Genomic DNA, 12,583 nt, shown 5'->3' on the forward strand with positions numbered 1-12,583 from the left:
GCTGAAGCCAAAGCTTATATTTGCCTATCCTATACATTCACTGAAAATCAGATTGCCTGTAACATCAACGTTCAAAAAAATGGGACGAAAGTAATTGTTACTATATTTTATAATTTTCAATTATTTTACCTTTCAAGGTTTTCTTAAACCTTAACAGAAAACTACATGTCTTCAACTCATCACTGAGCTTTTTCCACCATTTAACTCCTAAAACTGAAATACATTTTTATTTTATATGCGTTCCTACTTTACATATTTACAAAAATCAATATCCCCTGTAAATTATACTTTTCTCCTCTTAATTGAAATAACCTAACAATACAAACTGGAAGGCTGTGGTTCTTTACTCGAAACACAATTTCCATTGTGTTTAAAAACACAATGTCTGAAAATTTTAACACATTACAACTTATAAATAATAGATTGGTATGTTCATAGCAGCACACTTTGTGTATTTTAATGACACTTTTTTGAAGTTTGATTCTTGGGTCTATGTTTGTTCTATAAACATTTCTCCAAACTTCAAAACAATTTGTTAAATATGGAAAAATAAAAGAATAATATAACGTACAGTATGCAGACATGTCGTATTCAGCATGTCTTACTTCATAAAGAATAGCAATGGATTTGGATGTTTTCGGTTTCCAACATAATTTATGATCAATTATTATTCCCAAGAATTTAGTTTCATATACGCAATAAATTTCCACTAGATTTAATTATAATTGTACTTCACAATTTGTCCTTGCACCACTAAACACCATGTATTTAATTTTCTTATCATTTAATGAAAACTTAATATCAAACCATTTTTTAGCTGAAGCAACTCAACCTTTATTATCCTCAACACATCCTTCAAGTCTTCTCCTGAACAATATACATTGGTATCATCTGCACACATAATACATTTCAATTTATTAGATACTGAATAAATATAATTTAAATAAAGTAAAAATAACTTTGGTCCCAATACCGAGCCTTGTGGAACCCCACAAGTTACTCTTCTTGGCTGTGATTAAGCCTTATTAATTTCCAAATATTGAGATCTATTACTTAACTACTTAACCATTGTTGTGAAACACGTCTTAAGCCATAGTTTTCCAATTTTTGCAGAAGTAAGGAATGATAGATTGTGTCAAAAGCTTTACATAAGTCAAATACTCCAACGGTGTGTTGCTTTTTTTCTATTGCTGTAGCTTTTTTTTCTACAAAGTCAATCACTGCTAGGGATGCAGATCAATTACTCATGAAGCCATACTGTCAATGAACTTATCAAGTCTATTTACAACTCATTTCTCAAACATTTTTGCAAATTGAGGTAGTAGAGACTATAGCGAAATTATAGTGAAATATCCACTTTATTACTACCATCAACAGATTTTTTGTTTTTAAACTTTCTAACCACTTCTAACACATCACTTTCACAAACTCTGCCAAGAAACATAACAGTTTTAAAGTCAGATACACGCTTTAACTTTTTGTCATCATTCATATTAAAATTAATATTTTTTGCCAAATTGGGGCCAACTTTAATACCACATATTTCTAAAATCACGTTAATACCACAAATCTCTAAAAACACTTTAATAAGCCATATTTCTAAAAACACACTAATACCACATATAATTACGCCATCAGTGTGTGAATAGGCGAATGTGGAAATTCTGTCAAAGCGTTTTGGGCTCCTTAAAAAGGTGTACAACCCATTTACCATATTTCTAAAAACACACTTTAATAAGATACATTTCTAAAAAGACGCTTTATTACGACCTATTTCTAAAAAAACACTTAAATAAAAGCGCTATACAAGTACAACCCATTTACCATATTTCTAAAAACACACTTTAATACGATACATTTCTAAAAAGACGCTTTATTACGACCTATTTCTAAAAAGACACTTAAAACTATTTCTAAAAACATACTTTAATACGTCATATTTCTAAAAACACACATTAATACACCATATTTCTAAAAAAAAAAAAAAATTTTAATAGGACATATTTTCTAAAACAGATTTTAATGCGACCTATTTCTAAAAATACGCTTTGATAAACCTATTTCTAAAAACACACTTTATTACGCCATATTTCTAAAAACACACTTTAATGACATATTTCTAAAAACACACTTTAATACGACCTATTTCTAAAAAGACGCTTTTATAAACCTATTTCTAAAAACACACTTTAGTACACCATATTTCTAAAAACACACTTTAGTACACCATATTTCTAAAAACACACTTTAATAAACCTATTTCTAAAGACACACTTTATTACACCATATTTCTAAAAAGACGCTTTAAGAAATGTATTTCTAAAAAGACGCTTTAATAAACCTATTTCCAAAAAACGCTTTAATAAACCTATTTCTAAAAACACACTTTCATACGGCATATTTCTAAAAACACACTTTCATACGGCATATTTCTAAAAACACACTTTAATACGCCATATTTCTAAAAACATACTTTAAAACAACCTATTTCTAAATACACACTTTAATACGACGTATTTCTAAAAACACACTTTCATACGCCATATTTCTAAAAACACACTTTAATACGCCATATTCCCTAAAAAACTCACTTTAATAAGACCTATTTCAATGCAGCTGAGATAGACTCCAGCACCCCCCAGGACCCCGAAAGGGACATGCGATAGGAAATGGATAGATTGATTTCTAAAAACACACTTTAATGCAACCTATTTCTAAAAACACGCTTTAATACAACCTATTTCTAAAAACACGCTTTAATACAACCTATTTCGAAAAACACACTTTAATACGACCTATTTCTAAAAACACGCTTAAATGCAACTTATTTCTAAAAACACTTTAATGCAAACTATTCCTAAACACACTCTTTAATACGACCTATTTCTAAAAACACACTTTAACGCGACCTATTTCTAAAAACACACTTTAATGCGACCTATTTCAAAAGACACGCTTTAATGCAACCTATTTCTAAAAGCACACTTTAATAAGACCTATTTCTAAAAACACGCTTTAATGCAACCTATTTCTAAGACACTTTAATACGCCATATTTCCAAAAACACACTTTAATACGACCTATTCCTCAAAACATACTTCAATTCGACCTATTTCTAAAAACACACTTTTATGCAACCTATTTCTAAAAACACACTTTAATACAACCTATTTCTAAAAACACACTTTAATACAACCTATTTCTAAAACACACTTTAATACGCCATATTCCCTAAAAAACTCACTTTAATAAGACCTGTTTCAATGCAGCTGAGATAGACTCCTGCACCCCCCAGGACCCCGAAAGGGACATGCGATAGGAAATGGATAGATGGATTTCTAAAAACACACTTTAATGCAACCTATTTCTAAAAACACGCTTTAATACAACCTATTTCTAAAAACACGCTTTAATACAACCTATTTCTAAATACAGGCTTAAATGCAACTTATTTCTAAAAACACTTTGATACAACCTATTTCTAGAAACACACTTTAATACGACCTATTTCTAAAAACACGCTTTAATACAACCTATTTCGAAAAACACACTTTAATACGACCTATTTCTAAAAACACGCTTAAATGCAACTTATTTCTAAAAACACTTTAATGCAAACTATTCCTAAAAACACACTTTAATACGACCTATTTCTAAAAACACACTTTAACGCGACCTATTTCTAAAAACACACTTTAATGCGACCTGTTTCAAAAGACACGCTTTAATGCAACCTATTTCTAAAAGCACACTTTAATACGACCTATTTCTAAAAACACGCTTTAATGCAACCTATTTCTAAGACACTTTAATACGCCATATTTCCAAAAACACACTTTAATACGACCTATTCCTCAAAACATACTTCAATTCGACCTATTTCTAAAAACACACTTTATTACAAACTATTTCTAAAAACACACTTTAATACAACCTATTTCTAAAAACACACTTTAGTGCAACTTATTTCCAAAAACACACTGTAGTGCAACTTATTTCTAAAAACACGCTTTAATACAACCTATTTCTAAAAACACGCTTTAATACAAACTATTTCTAAAAACACGCTTTAATACGACATTTCTAAAAACACGCCTTAATGCAACCTAGTTCTAAAAACCCACTTAATACAACCTATTTATAAAAACAAACTTTAATACGACCTATTTCTAAAAACACACTTAATGCAACCTATTTATAAAAACACACTTTAATACGACCTATTTCTAAAAACACACTTTAATACGACCTATTTCTAAAAACACACTTTAATACAACCTATTTCTAAAAACACTTTAATATGACATATTCCTAAAAACACACTTTAATACGACCTATTTCTAAAAACACACTTTAATACGACCTATTTCTAAAAACACACTTTAATACGACCTATTTCTAAAAACACGCTTTAATACGACATATTTCTAAACACACACTTGAATACATCATATTTCTAAAAGCACACTTTAATAAGACCTATTTCTAAAAACACACTTTAATAAACCTATATCTAAAAACACATTTTATTACACCATATTTCTAAAAAGACGCTTTAATAAACCTATTTCCAAAAAACGCTTTAATAAACCTATTTCTAAAAAACGCTTTAATAAACCTATTTCTAAAAACACACTTTCATACGGCATATTTCTAAAAACATACTTTAAAACAACCTATTTCTAAATACACACTTTAATACGACGTATTTCTAAAAACACACTTTCATACGCCATATTTGTAAAAACATACTTTAATACGACCGATTTCAATGCAGCTGAGATACTCCAGCACCCCCCAGGACCCCGAAAGGGACATGCGATAGGAAATGGATGGATGGATGGATTTCCAAAAACACACTTTTATGCAACCTATTTCTAAAAACACACTTTAATACAACCTATTTCTAAAACAAACTTTAATACAACCTATTTCTAAAACACACTTTAATACGCCATATTCCCTAAAAAACTCACTTTAATATGACCTATTTCAATGCAGCTGAGATAGACTCCAGCACCCCCCAGGACCCCGAAAGGGACATGCGATAGGAAATGGATTGATGGATTTCTAAAAACACACTTTTATGCAACCTATTCCTAAAAACACGCTTTAATACAACCTATTTCTAAAAACAGGCTTAAATGCAACTTATTTCTAAAAACACTTTAATGCAACTTATTTCTAAAAACACTTTGATACAACTTATTTCTAGAAACACACTTTAATACGACCTATTTCTAAAAACACGCTTTAATACAACCTATTTCTAAAAACACACTTTAATACAACCTTTTTCTAAAAACACGCTTTAATGCAACCTATTTTAAAAACCCACTTTAAATTTAAAAAAACACACTTTAATATGCCATGTTTCTAAAAAACATACTTTAATACGACCTATTTCTAAAAACGTACTTTAATACATCATATTTCTAAAAACACGCTTTAGTGCAACTTATTTCTAATAACACACTTTAATGCAACCTATTTTTAAAAACACACTTCAATACGACTTATTTCTAAAAACGCTTTAATGCAACCTATTTCTACAAACCCCGTTTCCATATGAGTTGGGAAATTGTGTTAGATGTAAATTTAAACGGAATACAATGATTTGCAAATCCTTTTACCCATACTCAATAGAATGCACTACAAAGACAAGATATTTGATGTTCAAACTCAAACTTTTTTTTTTTTTGCAAATAATAATAAACTTAGAATTTCATGGCTGCAACACGTGCCAAAGTAGTTGGGAAAGGGCATGTTCACCACTGTCTTACATCACCTTTTCTTTTACCAACACTCAATAAACGATTGGGAACTGAGGAAACTAATCGTTGAAGCTTTGAAAGTGGAATTCTTTCCCATTCTTGTTTTATGTAGAGCTTCAGTCTTTCAACAGTCCGGGGTCTCCGCTGTCGTATTTTACGCTTCATAATGCGCCACACATTTTTGATGGGAGACATGTCTGGACTGCAGGCGGGCCAGGAAAGAACCCTTTTACTACGAAGCCACGCTGTTGTAACATGTGGCTTGGCGTTGTTTTGCTGAAATAAGCAGTGGCGTCCATGATAACGTTGATTGGATGACAACATATGTTGCTCCAAAAGTTGTATGGACCATTCAGCAATAATGGTGCCTTCACAGATGTGTAAATTACCCATGCCTTGGGCACTAATGCACCCCCATAACATCACAGATGCTAGTTTTTGAACTTTGCGCCTATAACAATCCTTATGGTTGATTTCCTCTTTGTTCCGGAGGACACCACGTCCACAGTTTCCAAATATAATTGGAAATGTGGACTTGTCCGACCACAGAACACTTTACCACTTTGCATCAGTCCATCTTCGATGAGTTCGGGCCCAGCGAAGCTGCCGGCGTTCTTGGGTGTTGTGATAAAAGGCTTTCGCTTTGCATAGTAGAGCTTTACTTTGCACTTACAGATGTAGCGACCAACTGTAGTTACTGACAGTGGTGATATGAAGTGTTCCTGAGCCCATGTGGTGATATCCTTTACACACCGATGTCGGGTTTTGATGCGGTACCGCCTGAGTGATCAAATGTCCGTAATGTCATCGCTTACGTGCAGTGATTTCTCCAGATTCTCTGAACCTTTTGATGATATTACGGGCCGTGGATGGTAAAATCCCTAAATTCCTTGCAGTAGCTTGTTAAGAAATGTTGTTCTAAAACTGTTCGACAATTTGCTTACAAAGTGGTGACCCTCGCCCCATCCTTGTTTGTGAATTACTTAGCATTTCATGGAAGCTGTTTTTATACCCAATCATGGCAGCCACCTGTTTCCAGTTAGCCTGCACACCTGTAGGATGTTCCAAATAAGTGTTTGATGAGCATTCCTCAACTTTATCAGTATTTATTGCCACCTTTCCCAACTTCTTTGTCACGTGTTGCTGGCATCAAATTCTAAAATTAATGATTATTTGCACACACAAAAAATGTTTATCAGTTTTAACTTCAAATATATTGTCTTTGTAGCATATTCAACTGAATAAGGGTTGAATATGATTTGCAAATCATTGTATTCCGTTTATATTTACATCTAACACAATTTCCAACTCATATGGAAACGGGGTTTGTAAAAACACACTTTAATACGACGTATTTCTAAAAACACACTTTAATACAACCTATTTCTAAAAACCCACTTTAATACGACCTAATACTCAAAACATACTTTAATTCGACCAATTTCTATAAACACACTTGAATACGACATTTTTTTTAAAACACACTTTAGTGCAACTTATTTTCAAAAACACACTTTAGTGCAACCTATTTCTAAAAACACGCTTTAATGCAACCTATTTCTAAAAACACGCTTTAATACGACATTTCTAAAAACACACTTTAATACGACCTATTTCTAAAAACACGCTTTAATACGACCTATTTCTAAAAAGTCACTTTAGTGCAACTTACTTCTAAAAACACACTTTAGTGCAACTTATTTCCAAAAACACGCTTTAATACAACCTACTTCTAAAAACACCCTTTAATGCAACCTATTTCTAAAACACACTTAATGCAACCTATTTCTAAAAATGTACTTTAATACATCATATTTCTAAAAACCCACTTTAATACGACCTAATACTCAAAACATACTTTAATTCGACCAATTTCTATAAACACACTTGAATACGACTTTTTTTTAAAAACACACTTTAGTGCAACTTATTTCCAAAAACACACTTTAGTGCAACCTATTTCTAAAAACACGCTTTAATGCAACCTATTTCTAAAAACACGCTTTAATACAACATTTCTAAAAACACACTTTAATACGACCTATTTCTAAAAACACGCTTTAATACGACTTATTTCTAAAAAGTCACTTTAGTGCAACTTACTTCTAAAAACACACTTTAGTGCAACTTATTTCCAAAAACACACTTTAGTGCAACTTATTTCCAAAAACACGCTTTAATACAACCTACTTCTAAAAACACGCTTTAATGCAACCTATATCTAAAAACACACTTTAATAAGCCATATTTCCAAAAACACTATCACGACGTGTTTCTAAAAACACACTTTAATACAAACTATTTCTAAAAAACATACTTTAATACGACTTATTTCTAAAAACACGCTGTGATGGAACCTATTTCTCAAAACATACTTTAATATGACCTAATACTCAAAACATAATTTAATTCGACCTATTTCTATAAACACACTTGAATACGACATTTTTTAAAAACACACTTTAATACGACCTATTTCTAAGAACACGCTATAATACAACCTATTTCTAAAAACACACTTTAGTGCAACTTATTTCCAAAAACACACTTTGGTGCAACTTATTTCTAAAAACACGGTTTAATACAACCTTTTTCTAAAAACACACTTTAATGCAACCTATTTCTAAAAACACGCTTTAATACATTTCTAAAAACACACATTAATACGACCTATTTCTAAAAACACGCTTTAATACAACTATATTTCTAAAAACTCACTTTAGTGCAACTTATTTCTAAAAACATACTTTAGTGCAACTTATTTCTAAAAACACGCTTTAATACAACTTATTTCTAAAAACACACTTTAATACGCCATATTTCCAAAAACACACATTAATACGACCTATTTCTAAAAACAAGCTTTGATAAAACCTACTTCTAAAAACACACTTTAATGCAACCTATTTCTAAAAACACACTTAACGCAACCTATTTCTAAAAATGTACTTTAATACATCATATTTCTAAAAACACGCTTTAATACGACCTATTTCTAAAAACACACTTTAAGACGACCTATTTATAGAAACACGCTTTAATACAACCTATTTCTAAAAACACACTTTAATATGACCTATTTCTCAAAACATACTTTAATACGACCCAATAGTCAGAACATTTATAATTCAACATTTCTAAAACACACTTTATTACGACGTGTTTCTAAAAACACACTTTAATACGACCGATTTCTAAAAACACTCTTTAATACAACCTATTTCTAAAAACACACTTTAATGCAACCTATTTCTAAAAACACACTTTAATCCAACCTATTTCTAAAAACAAACTTTATTACGACGTGTTTCTAAAAACACACTTTAATAAGACATATTTCTAAAAACACACTTTAATACAAAATATTTCTAAAAACACACTTTAATAAAAACTATTTATAAAAAACATATTTTAATACGACCTATTTCTAAAAACACGCTGTGATGGAACCATTTTCTAAAAACACACTTTAATACGACCTATTTCTCCTAACATACTTTAATACGACCTAATACTCAAAACATACTTTAATTCAACATTTCTAAAACACACTAATACGACCTATTTCTAAAAACATACTTTATTGCGACCTATTTCTCAAAACATACTTTAATACGACCTAATACTCAAAACATACTTTAATTCGACATATTTCTAAAACACACTTTAATACGACCCTATTTCTAAAAACATACTTTACTACGACCTATTTCTAAAAACACGCTGTGATGGAACCTATTTCTAAAAACACACTTTAATACAACCTATTTCTCAAAACATACTTTAATACGACCTAATACTCAAAACATACTTTAATTCAACATTTCTAAAACACACTAATACGACCTATTTCTAAAAACATACTTTAATGCGACCTATTTCTCAAAACATACTTTAATATGACCTAATACTCAAAACATACTTTAATTCGACATATTTCTAAAACACACTTTAATACGACCCTATTTCTAAAAACACACTTTAATACGACCTATTTCTAAAAACACTTAAACACTATTTCTAAAAACACACTTTAATTCGACCTATTTCTAAAAACACACTTTAGTGCAACTTATTTCTAAAAACACACATTAGTGCAACTTATTTCTGAAAAGACGCTTTAATACAACCTATTTCTAAAAACACACTTTAGTGCAACTTATTTCTAAAAACACACATTAGTACGTCATTTCTAAAAACATGCTTTATTAAAACATATTTCTAAAAACACGCTTTAATGCATTTCTAAAACACAACATATTTCTAAAAACACGCTTTAATACATTTCTAAAAGCACGCTTTAATCTGACATATTTCTAAGAACACACTTAACGGCATTTCTAAAAACACTAATACGACCTATCTTTAAAAACACACTTTAATACGACATATATCTAAAAAACACTGTACTACGCCAAATATCTAAAACATTCTTTAATATGACATATTTCTAAAAACACACTTTAACATGCCATATTTCTTTAATTACTGGTGACCGCTCACTGCTCTTGTCTTTGGGCAAGGCACTCCACACAACTTGATTTCACTGCTGTACAAATGCCAATGCATATTGAAGAGGCTGCAAACTGGCAGCCATGATTGTGTCAGTCTTCTCCATGCTTGAAAATTTAGCTTAGACTGTTGTGTGACCAATAAAAATATGGCCATTTTAGCGCAATATTTATTCTTATCATTTCTAACCTTATAATTTTTAACCTAATCATGTTTAAACTAATGTTAACCTTATAATTTTGAACCTTATCATATTTAACCGTATCATTTTTCACTTCATCATATTTAATAATTTTTAACCTTATCCTTTTTAACCTGATCTTTAACCTTATCATATTTAACTTGATCATTTAACCTTACCATATTTAACCTTGTCATATTTTACCTTATTTTTGACTATCATTTTTGACCTTATCACATTTGACATTACAATTTTTAACTTTAATATATATATTTAACCATATCAAATTTAACCTTATAATTTTTTACTTTGTCATTATTAACCTTATCATATTAAATCATATCATTAACCTTATCAATATTCACTTGATCATATTCAACCTTATTTCTAACCTTGTCATTTACCGTCATTTTTACTCTTATCATAATCTGACTATCATTTTTGACCTTATTATAATTTTACCTTATTAACTTTTTAATATTTAACCTGATCATATGTAATTTTACCATGATTAACCTTATCATATTTAACTTGATAATGTTTACCCTTTTCATATATGACTTTACAAAAATTAAATTTTATTTAACCTTATCATTTTTAACTGGATCATATTTAATATAATTTTTGACCTCATCTTTAACCTTACTATTTTTAACCTATTTTAACCCTATCATATTTAACTCAATCATTTAACCTTATATTTTTTAACCTATTTATATAAACGCATCATTTTACTTCGTTGTTAACCTTAACATTGTTCACCTTATCATATGTAACTTTACCATAATTAACCTTATCATATTTAACCTTATATTTTTTACTTTATAATATTCAACCTTATCATTTTTAACCTTATATTTAACCTCATCATATTTAACCTTATCATTTTTAACTTGATAATATTTAACCTTATCATTTTTAACTCGATCATAATTAACCATATCGTATTTAGCTTTACCATAATTAACCTTATCATATTTAACCTTGTCATTTTCAACCTTATCATAATCTTAATTTATAATTTTTTAACATGACCTTATTTAACCCTTATGATATTTAACCTTATCATTTTAACCTTTTATTCAACTTTACCATAATTAACCTTATCATATGTAACCTTATATTTAACAGTGTCATATTTTAACCTTATCAATCTTAACCTTATCAATTTTAACCTTATCGTATTTAACCTTGTCATTTTTAACCTTATATTTAACAGTATTATTTTTAACCTAACCATTTTTAACTTTATATTTAAACTTATCATATTAAACCGTATCATTTTTAACCTTATATTTCACTTTATTATATTTATCTGTAACATATTTTTTTACCTTTATAATTTTTAATCTTATTATAATCTTATCATTTTACCTTTATCATTGTTAACAACCTTATCATATCTGACCTCATAATTTCTACCTGATAATTTTTAAACTTACCATATGTAACTTTACCATAATGAACCTCATCACATTCAACCCTATCTTTTTTAACCTTATAATTTTTAACCTTATCATATTTATTTACCATAACTAACCTTATCATTTTCAACATGATCATATTTTACCTATCATGTGTACCTTTATCGCATTTAACTTTATCATTCTTAACCTTTTAACTTTACCATAATTAACTTTACCATAATTAACCTTATCAACCTTATAATATACAACTTTACCATAATTAACCTTATCGTAGTTAACCTAATATTTAACCGTCATATTATCCTTATAATTTTTAACCTGATCATATTTAACGTTATCAGTTTTAACCTCACCATAATTAATCTTGTCATATTCAGTAGAAAATGGATGGATGGATGGATATTTTAACCCTATCATATTTAACCTGATAATTTTTTACTTTGCCATGATTAACCGTATCTTATTTACCTTATCAAATTTAACCTTGTCATTTTCAACTTGATCATATTCAACCTTATCATTTTCAACCTTGTCATATTTAATTTTACCATAATTAACATATTTTACCCTGTCATTTTCAAATTGATCATATTTAACTTTACCATAATTAACATCATCATATTTGACCTAATCATATTTAACTTTACTATAATTCACTTGATAATATTTAACATTATGTATAACCTTGT

The 12,583-nt window shown here is 29.4% G+C and overlaps 1 protein-coding gene and 1 long non-coding RNA gene across 2 annotated transcripts in view; one reads left to right on the forward strand and one right to left on the reverse strand.

Annotated features, from left to right (window-relative positions):
- Positions 1–12,583, forward strand: part of LOC133536965 (uncharacterized) — a 51,056-nt gene that overhangs the window by 13,058 nt on the left and 25,415 nt on the right. The gene's annotated exons all lie outside the window — the stretch shown is intronic.
- The window catches only part of dlc (deltaC), a 60,371-nt gene that overhangs the window by 8,289 nt on the left and 39,499 nt on the right, over positions 1–12,583 (reverse strand). The window lies entirely within an intron of this gene.

The sequence above is a fragment of the Nerophis ophidion genome, linkage group LG18 (genome assembly GCF_033978795.1).
Source record: "Nerophis ophidion isolate RoL-2023_Sa linkage group LG18, RoL_Noph_v1.0, whole genome shotgun sequence".
Lineage (NCBI taxonomy): Eukaryota > Metazoa > Chordata > Actinopteri > Syngnathiformes > Syngnathidae > Nerophis > Nerophis ophidion.